The 14,341-nt window shown below is 37.2% G+C and overlaps 1 long non-coding RNA gene across 2 annotated transcripts; it reads right to left on the reverse strand.

The window, feature by feature from the left end:
• Positions 1 to 427: 427 nt before the first annotated feature.
• LOC130309487 (uncharacterized) lies at positions 428 to 13,204 on the reverse strand. 2 transcript variants are annotated; one of them, XR_008858163.1, is made up of 4 exons: positions 13,135 to 13,204; positions 1,499 to 1,601; positions 1,271 to 1,398; positions 428 to 930 (listed from the first exon to the last, which is right to left on the reverse strand). It is a non-coding gene; the product is annotated as an uncharacterized LOC130309487 (long non-coding RNA). The 2 variants fall into 2 exon arrangements; XR_008858157.1 differs by having other exon boundaries at positions 1,494 to 1,601.
• Positions 13,205 to 14,341: the final 1,137 nt, after the last annotated feature.

Below are 14,341 nucleotides of genomic sequence, written 5' to 3' on the forward strand. Positions count from 1 at the left end.
AATATTAAAAGATGTAGCCCGAGCCTATATAGAGACCCAAGCTCCATCTCCGTAGTGTATTTTCTATCCTACCGATGGTGGTGCTATATAGTCTTTATTTGAATATCTAATCTCTATTTGTTTTTTATTTTCTTTAATTATTAGGGTCTGAACTGGGGATGCCATTTGTAATAGCATCTGTGTAGTGTGTCACTGCATTACTCATATACCTGAAACGACTGTAGCTTTTTCATTACCTTGCCTGCCACCTTGTTTTAAAGGGGTATTCTAGGATTTTTTTTATTTGGCTATGCTACAGGGGCTGGAAAGTTAGTATAGTTCATAATATAGTGATTGTACTTGTCTCTGATGGTTGGTCTTGCATTCTTATGTGATCTTTGCTCTGGATGATTATTTTTAAGTATAAATGAGGATGCGTCGTCTGGTGTCCACCCACCTATGATGTGGTAAATCTCCCAGTAATATAACAGAAATTAGTGGGGGGGGGATGCATAAAATATAACTTTTAATATGATTAAAAAAAAAACACCACATCCAATCAAAGTGCAGTATAGTGGTTCAAGTGAAACAATCGGACATATATCAGACCCTACACCACTGGTAAAAGCGTCACACAGATAGTCAGTAGGTTGCCAATATATATAGCAATTTGTGCACCACAATACAGTATCGCCATGTACAATAGGTTGGGCGACTATTGTAATTTATGATTATTTTTAGCAGCATACAAAATGACTCCTGTCTCAGGTTTTCTCAGGATGCAGTGCGGCCGAGACACTACCTCACTAGTCAGGTGATGACAGGGAGCCTGTTCTGCTTCAGTGGGTGGAGCGACCACAGGGAATTTGCAACAGCTGGAGGCACCCTGGTTAGAAAGCACTGGTCTTTTGCATGGAATTCAGCTTGTTTGTGGTTCAATGGGTGGGGTGTCTGATGTGAGGGAGGGAGAAAAATAGAATTATGGGATTTGTAGTAAAACAGAAAACCTCAACAGGAAATACCCAGTTCACAAAAAGAAAGTATTTATGGTAATCTCACAACATAGCCATTTAACACAAAGACAAGCACAGATCCTTCCTAAGCATGTCCATTACTGTCTGGCAGGTAAGTGCTAAAATCACCTTATGATGGAAAACCTCTTTAATATACCAATAAAGCATCAAATGTAATACAGGAGATAATGAGCTCTGCTTTACATTTTTTTCCTTACACTTTAGCATTCTAGTTGGACGTTATTAGCTAAGCACCACCACAGGGAATTTTTTATTACCTTATACCGTTGCATCCCTCCAATGTGATCTCTTCATGGAACTTGCTCCATTGTGCCAACTTTACACTGCCACTGCTATATTTTGTACACATGTCCTGTATATTGCAGAGAGAGAGAGAGCAGCCCCACTGCAGATGCACAGATAATGGGGGGATAATGAGATTTCATCACAAGAAAATCACCCTGAATGTAGAAAATGCAGTTGACTGTACAGTGATCTTACCTTACCTTCAACCCCTTAAGGACCGGGCCATTTTTCATTTTTGCACTTAAATTTTTTCCTCCTCATCAATTTTACTTTGTAATGACATCAATCGTTGGACCACAAAATCTACGGTGAAACCAGAAAAAAAAGTATTTGTGGGGCAAAATTGAAAGAAAAAAAAAACACAATTTTGTAACTTTTGGGGGCTTTTCGGTAACAAATGACACCTAATTTTTATTCTGTAGGTCCATACGGTTACAATGATACCTAATTTATATAGGTTTTATTTTATTTTACTACTTAAAAAAAAATTATAACTACATGCACCAAAATTAGTATGTTTAAAATTGTCCTCTTCTGACCCTTATTACTTTTAAATTTTTTCGTATACAGGGCTTTTTAATTTTTAGCGCTGTGTTTTTATCGGTAACATTTTTGTTTTGATGGGACTTTTTGATCGTTTTTTAGGGTATACAAAGTTGACAAAAATACACAATTTTGGACTTTTTTTTTACGTGTACACCATTGACCGTGCGGTTTAATTAACAATATATTTTTATAGTTCGGGCATTTACATACACGGTGATACCACATATGTTTATTTTTGTTAACATCTTTTTTTATTTTTTTTTTAATGGGAAAAGGGGGGTGATTTAAACTTTTATTAGGGAAGGGGTTAAATCACATTTATTAACTTTTTTTTATTTATTTTTTTACACACTTTTATAGTCCCCATAGCATTGATCAGTGTTATCGGTGCTCTGCTGCTCCAGCCTGCTGAGGCTGACTGGAGTTTCAGACCAACAATCGGATGGCGAGGAGGCAGGTCCTGCCGCCATCCTCTAAATTGATCAGCTCCACTGAGATTTCAGGATAGATTTCTTTATATTTTAGATGCCGCAATCAACTTTGATAGCGGTGTCTAAAGGGTTAATGCTGGCCATCACTGCGATCGGTAATGTCCGGTATTAGCCACGGATCCTGGCTATGAGCTTGTGACCCCGCATCATAGAAGGGGAGAGGGTAATCCATTCCCCCCCGCCCCCCGCCCCCCTCCTCCCCCCGATGCACTGGAGAAAAAAATAAAAAGAAGGAAACACAGGTTGCGGTCTACCACTGTTCCCATAGTCTTTTACATCTCTGCAATTGTTTAGCTGAGGATTGAGCCTTCAAATACTCATATTTTTTTTATTTTCTCCACTAAATTCAGCCATTCCATAGCGCTTGGAACTTTATCAGAAAGCCATACCCTTAAGATCAACAATTTAGCACAGAACAAAACCTTGTTAGTTAACAATATATGTTTACCTCCTTGAGCAGATTCCCCCAGAATTACCAATCTACCTATTAACACTACTTGTATTCCCAGTTTGTTATTTATATAAGTCCTGACTAATGCCCAGTAGTCGTTTATTTTCCGACAGTTCCATATTACATGTACAAAATCCGCTTCAATCATTCTACATCTTGGACAGATTGATTCTGCATGGAACCCCATCTTGACCAACTGTTTCAGGGATAAGTATGTATTGTACACAATCCTCAATTGGGTGAAGCAAAAATTATTATTAAGGGAAATATTAGGAACATTCTTAAAAAAAAAGACTACCCCCTTGCGCCTCTGGGATTTCCCCCAACCACTTTGCCCATATTGACCTATATTTCAGATTTATTTTCTTCCTACCTTCCTTCACCAATAACCCATAAATTATAACCATTCATTTCTTCTCGTGCTCGTTTTTCTTCATTAATTCTAACAAACCGTGATTCTGTATTAACAAATCGTTTTTATGTTCTACACTACGAACAGTGTGACCCAATAAGAGAAACCTAAAGTATTGATTTCTGTTTAGTGCATATTTATCAACTAAATTATCAAATGTGACCATCTTATCTCCCACCATTATTTGTGATACATATTTAACTCCAAGATTAATCCAAAATCTGGCATCCTCCATGTAAAAAAATTCTGCCAAATTACAGTTATACCATAGGGGTGTAAACTCTGTGCTCCCCTTAATCCCTATGACTTTTTAAAATAAATTCCAACCCTTCAATATCATCTTCCCATCTGAAAAGGAATTATCTATTTATTTTGCCTCTAAACTTTCCATTATCCCAAAACCATCCCATGCATTAATCAACCTACAGTGCTGTAGACAAGACCTATTATCTTTACCCAGGATAAATTTGATTATACGGGCCAGGTAGTATAGTTTAAAGTTAGGGGCAGCGCAACCCCCCTCCCCTGACTTAGCACACAAAACCTCACAAAACCTCACAAAACCTTTACAAGAAAGAGACTTAATAGGGAATCATATACATTTTTTATTGTTGTAGAAGTGCATAAAACAAATAGAAATATATAATTATATGTTAATTATATATATAAAAAAAGGAAATAAAAATAAAAGTTGCATTTCTTTTTATACAGTTCTTATATGTACATTTCACATATAAACTAAACAGACATTTAAATCATGATGTGAACAGCTCCTTAGACCAGTGTTTTCCAAACATATGAGTGATTTACTAAGGTGATCCTGACTTTTTTCTGGGGTGTTGTACATTTTGTGTGGCAGATTTTGTGACCAAGAAATAACAAAAAACTTTCTGTTTTAATTCAAAATCCCCCAAAAAAGGGGCGCATCCGCTGAAAAAGGGATGTGTCTCAGAAAAAGGGGACATGTCCCTGACAGTTTTGAAAAATCCCAACAAATTTACTAATATTCCCACATAGTAGCCCTGATTTACTTAGAGTGGAGTGTAGTTTTCTTTGTGGTTTTAATTCCCTACAATTTTTTCCCCACAATATTTACTAATGTTTCCCTACATTTTGCACTTTTCCCTACATTTAGCTTTTTTTTACACATGCTCGGATCTGTGGGGTTTTCCTCAGCTCAAATCCACCACATTTTCTGTGGACACCGTAGAAAATATATTGTTGTTGTTTTGTTTTTTAAATGTCGGGAAAATGCCTCTTTTTGAGTGGACACGCCCCTTTCCTGACGACCACGCCCCTTTTTCGGGTTTTCTACGTAAAATGGAGAGGTTGACAGTTTTTTTTTTTTATTCTGGCAAAAATTGTGGCGCAGACAGAATTTCTGGCGCAATGCATCAGAATCTGGCACACAACCCGACAAAACATGTCAGGTTTACAATAGTAAATCAGGGCCAATATGTAATACATTTGAGCTCAATGCTGTTGTAAAAACAGCAAAACCTTGGGATCTGGGAAATACCAAATGGAAGACTCCACTTTTAGTAAATCACCCCCAGTTTGTCTCCGGCTGTTGCAAAACTACATCTCCCAGCCTGCCTGAACCACCAAAGGTATACAAAAAAGTAAATAAAAATACGCATAAAGTTGAGCGTTCCACTCGCTAGCGACACTGCTGAACTTCCTGCCTCACAGATACGCAGTGGAACACAAGCTGCTTTCCACAGAGCAATCACATGACAGCCGAACTTCCGGTTTCCGCGCCGTGGACTGGAGCTTGCCTTTCCACTCACAATGTAAGTTTTCCTCTACTAGAGACCACCCTACACTACAGAAACTTTTAGTTAACTCTGGCCTTCTCTCCCCTACATTACAGCAACATCTATTTAATATATCACGAATCCCATTCCACTTCTGGTATTTGATATAACCGGAAGTGGACACCAGACATCAATATCCGGCCTCTGACTATTTATACACCCCCTACTCACTATCACACATACCTTCAGTGACTACAGGTCGCCTATCCATATGCCCTCTGCACGGCTATATGCCGCTCTACTTCCTTCACACACAGCCTCCGCAGCAATCCGGTGAGTCCCCAGTTCAGTTCGTAGAAACATATCCTCTCTGCTCTGTTACTTACCTAGGGTATGTTGATAAATATGTACTGAGGAAATTTGACTCCTCCATTGATCATACTATATAACGTGGTACAATGCCTGTGCAATGTTTGTCATTACTGTCTTACTGTATAGACATGATTTTCTTAACTTTTTGTGATAGTTAATCACTAAAGGTGACTTTCTTATCAACATAAACGTCAAATGTCATATACTTACTGTAAACTCTTAATCAAATCACTCACATCCGGTACCTATGTATATGTAAATATTATCAGCATGTTTGTGAAATGGATTAATACAATATCTGTATGGGAACAGTACTGTCTGTGTTCACTTTTGTTTATTTCCTAGTTTCCTTGACCTTACATTACTAGATATTTTATTTTGATTATTTTTCATTATTGTCTGAATTGATAATAGGTAGGTCCTCATTGGACCGAAACGTTACCTGGTTTGGATTGCTTAATAAATTCCACACTGATGTGTTTACTGAAAACGGTGTACCAAGTCTTTATTATACTGCATTAAGGATTGGGACTCCTACTTGGGACCACTCTACCACTCAGAGAGTGACGTAACTTCACTTACTAAAGTTGTATACATTCATATATATATTTCTTATGTATACATTTCACATATATGCTAGACATGCATTTAAATCGTGATGTGAACAGCTCCTTAGAACAGTGTTTTCCAAACAATGCGTCTACAGCAGTTGCAAAACTAATAGTCCGAGCACGCCCGGACAGCCGAGTTGTAGTTATACAATAGCTAAAGACACACTGTTTGGAAAACACTGCCTTAGACTGTCTTGTGCTCTGTCCTCCATCTCAGTTTCTGTAGCGCTGCCGTGCGTGCCACTGTAGTTCGACTCTTCTCCACTAGCCGGTGCTGTATGATTGTAAATAGTGACCGCATGGTAGGTCTGTCACACCTGCGTGTCCTGAAAAGTTCCCATCCTGTCTGGGGAGCACACTGGTTATGTGCGGGCTCTAGATTACTAGTGTCTGACACAAGATTAGACAGACTGTAGCTTTTCTTCTCTTAGAAGGCATGCTGGAACCTATGGTTCTTTGTCCTTTGGGTAACTCATCAGACGCTATGTCACATACTGCCTGATGAAGAGACCTAAGCACTTCGGGAAGTTTGATGCTGGTCATCCATATAGCTTTTTAGTTAAACAACATGACCGTTTTGGTTTTCTATTCCTATACATCTATAGTACTGGAGAGAATTTTCTACTTATACCTCAAACTGAATTATTTAGCGACGATTTTGAATAAAAAATGTGTACAGTGGTCTTCTATAGGGGTGGTCTTGTAAAAGAGGAATTGAAAATCGGTCACAGAAATCTAGTCTGGGTAAGGGGGTGGCCTTCTCAAAGAGTGAGATTTCACTGTAAAAACCTTGTTAGCTGAATTCCAAATTTTCTTTTATCTTTTTAGTGTTTTTTTTTTTAAATCTAAATTATATATTTTATTATCAAGATAGGAATATTACAAATGCCATTTTTAGAGTCCTGTGCTGTGTTCACTTTGCCTAGAAAATGAATAATTTGTTTGTGAAGGTTTAAGACATTTAGAGGGAGATTTATTAATCTTTTTACTTGTTTTTGATCTAATTTGCATAGGGTTTATTTGTATTTTCTGGATTTGTGTATTTTTTTTAAAACTTAGAATATAAGTGATTTCTGAAAACTTGTCTATGTAGGCTACTTTACATGCGGATGTCGTTAACTTATTATTTGTGATTGTTTTAAAAATATGCAAAATTACAATGCAATGGTAAAAAAAATACCCTGCAAACACACCCTCAGTGCTGCTCTAGAAACCTGCTTTACAAAACAAGGAAAGGTGTTGTGAAGTCATTTTGTTACTTTTGGTGGACTTGCACATTATTTATCACACCTATGAATTATGCGCGTGTCTGCCAGAAAACCAGCAACAAAAGTGACTTTAAAAATGACATACAAAACAACTCAGTGATAAATCTTCCCTTTAGTGTATTAAGACCGTGTGGTCTCTTGAGTCACAATGTTGTTAACCTTTCAGAGAATAAAATTTAAGCAACTTGAATATTGAAGACATTCAATATTATGGAATTATAATGATAAAAAAAATCGAATAACAGGACTTATGGGGTTTTGTAATTTTTTTTACGGAACTAGTGCACATTTTTATTCCAGTATGAAAAGAAAAATAATTGAAGTAAATAATTTTGGGAACCGGAGATCTTCCTCTTGGATGTCTGATAGACTGGGTTTGACTTGTTCGATTTAGATTTCTTCCATTGCTATACTATGTAAATGTACATATACTTTGTGCTTTGTGCTATACTTTGTAGAATGACAAAGAGCAATGAGAATGTTGAGTAATAAGAATTGATGCTGCATGTGGATATACGACTGTATGCTATGTGTCTATACCATGAAGTAAGCAATGCTAACACTAGAGGGAACATAACATGCAATTATGTATTGTGTGTGGAATGTTAACGTATACATTGGCTGTGCAATCCGTCCATCACATATCATATGACTGGAGAGAATGGGATTTCCCAGAGTTCCCTGCTCAGGGACCCCTTCCCCCAACATAAAGCTCCTGGGAAAGGAATTCCTCCTGCAGGACCAGTCTGCCCCCCTCCTCCGCCCCCTCCCTTCCTATCACTCCTCCCCCTCCTCCCAGGCAGAGGATGCTCTGAGCGGCACATTACTCCTGCCCCACACAAGCTTTGTTCCAGCACAAGAAAAGGGACCTGCCTGCCTGGCCAGGGAGCATTAGGATCTGTAATTAGTTGTCTGTCATACACCCAGGGTAACTTAGACCCACACAAATGCAATGCATCAGCAAAATGATATATATATATAGATAGATATATATATATACATATATATATATATATATATATATATATATATATATATACACACACACACACACACATATATTATGTAATTGTATCCATAGAGAACATGACCTTGTTATATAGTCTTATCATCTGAGGACTGCTAAAGCACCTAAATATTTTTTCACCTTCCTTAGCCAGTGTTCCCTAAATTTCCAATCCTATTTGGATTGTCATTTGTGTGTTTACATCTATGTATCAGAACAGGTAACATTTAGCTATAATAAAAAAAAAAAAAATCCTTGAGTTACATCAGAGCACTTCTATTTAACTGTGCCTGTACCTTTTTGTATTCAAAGTTTCAATAACATTGCATTTCTAATATACCTAATGTGAGGATGGCTATTGTATATGCATTAGTGTTCTCCTTAGGTATGCCTTCTCCATGCAGGCTTCTTTAGAGACATGTCTATTGATCGATCAGCTTGCGGAAATGCAGCAAAACTTGTACACAAACAATCCCCCTCTGCAGTGGTTGTTCCCTGATATCAGCCCCTGGAGCTAGACTTACACACACAATATATTTAGAATTCTAAGCCAAACCATGTTATTTTAACCTTGCTAAAAAAAAAAAATGTTAATACTAATCATTTAATTTTCCTTAGAACCTTAGAGAAACTACAGCTTGATACATTTATACATTTATTTATTACTCCATTATTTATATATAAGTGGGTAGTTAAGTATTTCAACTAGGAAACAGTATTTTAAGATGAATATATGACACAATACCCATAAATATTCATAAATATACAGTTATTTAGATAGAACTATAAAACATTTGATTTCTTCTGCCAATGAATCTACAACATATAGATTCACAATAAGATCCATATTAGTTTAACAGATTACACTTTCAGATTACAAGCTAAACACATGTATTACTATGGAATAGTCCCTTTCTTCCAGAGCAGCTGTTTACTTTATTCCTGTGTATTAGTGATATGTAACAACGATCATCATACAGGACATATATGACGATATTAGTAATGACAAGAAATAAGCCCATGGGGGAAGGGGATTTATCAATGGTTTTGATTAGAAAGTTTTTGTTAGAAAGTTTTTAACAATCGCTCATTTGCACACAAACAAAAAGGAGCCTTTTCCAGTGTTTCACAAAAAGATTGAGAGCACTGAGCAAAATGTACACCTTTTTTTTTATACCAGTTTGCTAGTGTTAGCATTGATAAATCCCCCTCCCCCTTTATTTATTTTTTACTCTTTTTAATCACATTGGGGGGATATTCAAAGAACTTAGTGTCACTTTTTTTTTTGCTTAAAATGTTTGCTTAAAATGTGGCACACACTATTAGCACCACATATTCAGATATTTAGCACCTGATTTTTTTTAAGGGGCGTGTTTAGGTTTTTGTGCCATTAGCACCCTATTTTCAAAGGTTTAGCACCACTTTCTGGTGCACAAAGTGTTGCAGCTAATACCAACTATACCTGGTGTTAAATGATTTGCTTTTTGTGCTATTTGCCCCAAATTTTCAAAAGCCCAAACACACTTCTGAAAATGAGGCACAGTTAACACTCTTTGCGAAGCAAAATCAAGAGCCCTAATAACACAAGTCTTTGAATATTCCCCCCATTGTCTCCATTTTGAAAAAAAAATCTGAGGTTTCAGAAGCATCAGATACTAGAGAATCCAGGATTTAGAGAAAAAGTTAAGTCTTAGGTATCTCTGATGGTGAAAATTAAAAATCTAAAAAGTTTTTGAATAGAGTTAACGTTGTATTGAAAACGTATGTTCACATTCAGTCTGCTTACTGTGATTTATAGCAGTGTCCTTTTTAGGTAATGTACATTTGTATTTATATACTGCCAAGCACATGCAAACACTTTATAGGACAGACACTAGAATGCAGAGAATTCTAATCTGATCCAGGGAACAGTAAAACATACATGGAGTCAGTGGTTGAAAGGACTCTAAACAGGGCAGACAGCACAGTGTTTATCAACACTTCTAATACCTGGACCATACACCAGGAACGCAGATTTTTGCAGAATTAATTTTGTATTATTTACCTGCTATACAAACAGTTACTTTGCCCTTCTTCGCCATTTGATGTAAGATGAACATCTCTGGTAAGTCTATATATTCCTACTAAAGTTTTTAATAATTGACAATGGATGCTCTGGTTACATTCACATCTTAGAATCGCTCCCAATTAAATATTGAAGATATGGATCATGAAAGGCGTTTTTCCTGTGTTCACAAGCCCATATGAATGTAATTCTATGAAAGGAAGTGTCTAAGTTAGATGTTTTTACTCTTCCTTTGCATAGCAAACTGAAGGGGCAATCCTAGTTTCCTGCTCTTAATGAATATGATAGGTCCACCTACAAAAATAGGAACATAGCAGTTTGGTAACTCTTAGCACCTTTTAGCATTTTAGTGTCCAACATGGGTGCCAGAATTATGTCTATGTTTTTATCCCTATAAAATAAATTGAATTCTTGAAAAGGCAGGTAGTTCATAATGGCTTACATTCTGATACAAACTATGCCACATAATGCAAAATTTTAAATAACCTTTACATATATACAGTCATGGCCGTAAATGTTGGTACCCCTGAAATTTTTCTAGAAAAGGAAGTATTTCTCACAGAAAAGGATTGCAGCAACACATGTTTTGCTATACACATGTTTATTCCCTTTGTGTGTATTGGAACTAAACCAAAAAAGGGAGGTAAAAAAGGAAATTGGACATAATGTCACACCAAACTCCAAAAATGGGCTGGACAAAATTATTGGCACCCTTTCAAAATTGTGGAAATATAAGATTGTTTCAAGCATGTGATGCTCCTTTAAACTCACTGGGGCAAGTAACAGGTGTTGGCAATATAGAAATCACACCTGAAAGCAGATATAAAGGAGAGACGTTCACTTAGTCTTTGCATTGTGTGTCTGTGTGTGCCACACTAAGCATGGACAACAGAAAGAGGAGAAGAGAACTGTCTGAGGACTTGAGAACCAAAATTGTGGTAAAATATCAACAATCTCAAGGTTACAAGTCCATCTCCAGAGATCTAGATTTGCCTTTGTCCACAGTGCGCAACATTATCAAGAAGTTTGCAACCCATGGCACTGTAGCTAGTCTCCCTGGGCGTGGACGGAAGAGAAAAATTGATTAAAAGTTACAGCACAGGATAGTGCGGATGGTGGATAAGCAGCCCCAAACAAGTTCCAAAGATATTCAAGCTGTCCTGCAAGATCAGGGAGCATCAGTGTCAGTGCAAACTATCCGTCGACATTTAAATGAAATGCTAAACCGGGAGACCCAGGAGGACCCCCCTGCTGACACAGAGACATAAAAAAGCAAGACTACATTTTTCCAAAATGAACTTGAGTAAGCCAAAATCCTTCTGGGAAAACATCTTGTGGACACATGAGACCAAGATAGAGCTTTTTGGCAAAGCACATAATTCAACTGTTTTCCAAAAACGGAATGAGGCCTACAAAGAAAAGAACACAGTACCTACAGTGAAATATGGTGGAGGTTCAATGATGTTTTGGGGTTGTTTTGCTGCCTCTGGCACTGGGTGCCTTGAATGTGTGCAAGGCATCATGAAATCTGAGGATTACCAATGGATGTTCACTGTACAGGCCAGTGTCAGAAAGCTGGGTTTGCGTCCGAGATCTTGGGTGTTCCAGCAGGACAATGACCCTAAACATACGTCAAAAAGCACCCAGAAATGGATGGCAACAAAGCGCTGGAGAGTTCTGAAGTGGCCAGCAATGAGTCCAGATCTAAATCCCATTGGACACCTGTGGAGAGATCTTAAAATTGCTGTTGGGAAAAGGTGCCCTTCCAATAAGAGAGACCTGGAGCAGTTTGCAAAGGAAGAGTGGTCCAACATTCCGACTGAGAGGTGTAAGAAGCTTATTGATGGCTATAGGAAGCGACTGATTTCAGTTATTTCTTCCAAAGGGTGTGCAACCAAATATTAAGTTAAGGGTGCCAATAATTTTGTCCAGCCCATTGTTGAGTATGGTGTGACATTATGTCAAATTTACTTTTTTTCCTCCCTTTTTTGGTTTAGTTCCAATGCACACAAAGGGAATAAACATGTGTATAGCAAAACATGTGTTACTGCAATCCTTTTCTGTGAGAAATACTTCATTTTCTAGAAAAATTTCAGGGGTGCCAACATTTATGGCCATGACTGTATATGGTATACTAGGTAAAAATTAAACTAGCTAATCCCGTTGATAGCGTCAGGTTGCCAGTACATGGGAGTGTGTAGTTAAGTAATTTATATCAGTGTATATATATAAGGTTGGGCCCACATGTTGCTAAACACAATGGGACACTTTTACTAAGAATGGAGTGTAGTTTTCCTTGTGGATTTGTTTTTCCGACAGGTATTTATCATGGTATTTACTATTATATCTAGAAGCTTTCTGAATAAAATTCCATATTCTTTACAAATACTTGGTTAAATATGTTAGCAGAATTCAGGCTGCTGGTTACATAGTACAGGCTGCCATAAACTAAGTTACAGAGATAGAGGGACAGAAAATTGGATGTTCTTTGCAGGTAATTTTTTGTCTTTAGGATATTGCTGTCAACATAGATTGACAATGGAAGGATATAATGCAAAGTATTCATAAAACATACGGTATATTTTTAATGTTTGCAGATATCCTATATTATTGTTTATTATTATCATCATTATTATTATAATAATTATTATTACTACAGACTTTGTCCATTAAATGAATGCCCATGCAGCTAGAAAGGAGCAAGTTCACATACTAAACTAAACATATTACATACTAAATTGCTGTTTTAGCAGATTCCTAAAATATTCTTATGCTGTGTTTACACAATGACATGTTTTTGGGGCTGTGGTAACTATGTACTGTGTGTAACAGAGGATTTATTAGCCTTTCCATATACCGTACTCATTGTAGTTTGTTTTGCTGCACCTTTGCAGTTATTCAAGCATTTGTTCTAAAGCCACAGGAATTCCTCTGTGATGTTAAAATACACAAAATTACTGGGGGGGGTTAACCTGTCCAGAGGAAAAGTTGCCGAGTTGCCCATAGAAACCAATCAGATTGCCTCTTTCGCTTTTAACCAGGCCTCTGCAAAATGAAAGAAGCGATCTGATTGGTTGCTATGGGCAACTGGGCAACTTTTCCTCTGAACAGGTTTTAATAAATCTCTCCCAACATGTTTGTTCCATTATTGCCCTAATTCCACTACATGTTAAGGAAACGTGTAAAATGTCACTGGAAAGTTCTGGTATTTTGTATATATCATGTGATATAAGCAAGATACCAATGGTTTGGCTTTTATGTGTATAGCCATATTATGTGTTTATGTTATGTGCATGAGCTCTTGGTGCACCGGTGCCCTACACTGTGGGCTTCACTCACTTAGAAGAATAACACTCTATGTCCTGTAAATCAAAATCATTATCAGATCAAAAGTCAGACATTCAAAGAGTCATTGCATATTAAACCAGCCTTGGGCTATGTTCACACTACATTTGGAGTATACTTTGGAGGTGCATTTGCTTCCAACAGAAACCTCTGATGTATGCCACCATATAGGCAAACACCGATAAATTTATCATAGGTTTATATTATTACAAACTGTATTCTGCACAGTATAACTTTTTTTTTTACAATACCTATGTTCTGAATAAAGCAGTCAACTACACTGTTTAATACAGTGTAAATAAAAAAAATAGTATGCATCCCAAAGACACTTTCTTGACATATGTCTTATGATTACTATGCAGTGGTCAAGTCCTGGGGGAAAAAAGTGTGGAAACTCACCCAAGATTACCTCTCAAGGGCTGGTCTTGCAGGACTTCTGCTAATGGGAACGGTTTTCATGCGGTGGAAAAAGCGCAGGAACTTAGTTCCCATGCAGGACTTGAGCCCTGTTACTATGGCTTACAAATGCAGTGTGGATTACCTCCCAATTATTTGTCCTTCTAGTAGACAGTCAGCCATTAGTCTGTCTGCAGTTTAAAGTGAGTTATAAAGCAGAATAAACCATGCTCACAAATTATCTTCCGCAATATGCTCTGCCAGTGTTTTACGTTCTTTTTATAATAATCTAACAAGAGTTACCCAGCTTTTTATGGATACAC

The sequence above is a fragment of the Hyla sarda genome, chromosome 1, assembly GCF_029499605.1.
Source record: "Hyla sarda isolate aHylSar1 chromosome 1, aHylSar1.hap1, whole genome shotgun sequence".
Classification (NCBI taxonomy): Eukaryota; Metazoa; Chordata; class Amphibia; order Anura; family Hylidae; genus Hyla; species Hyla sarda.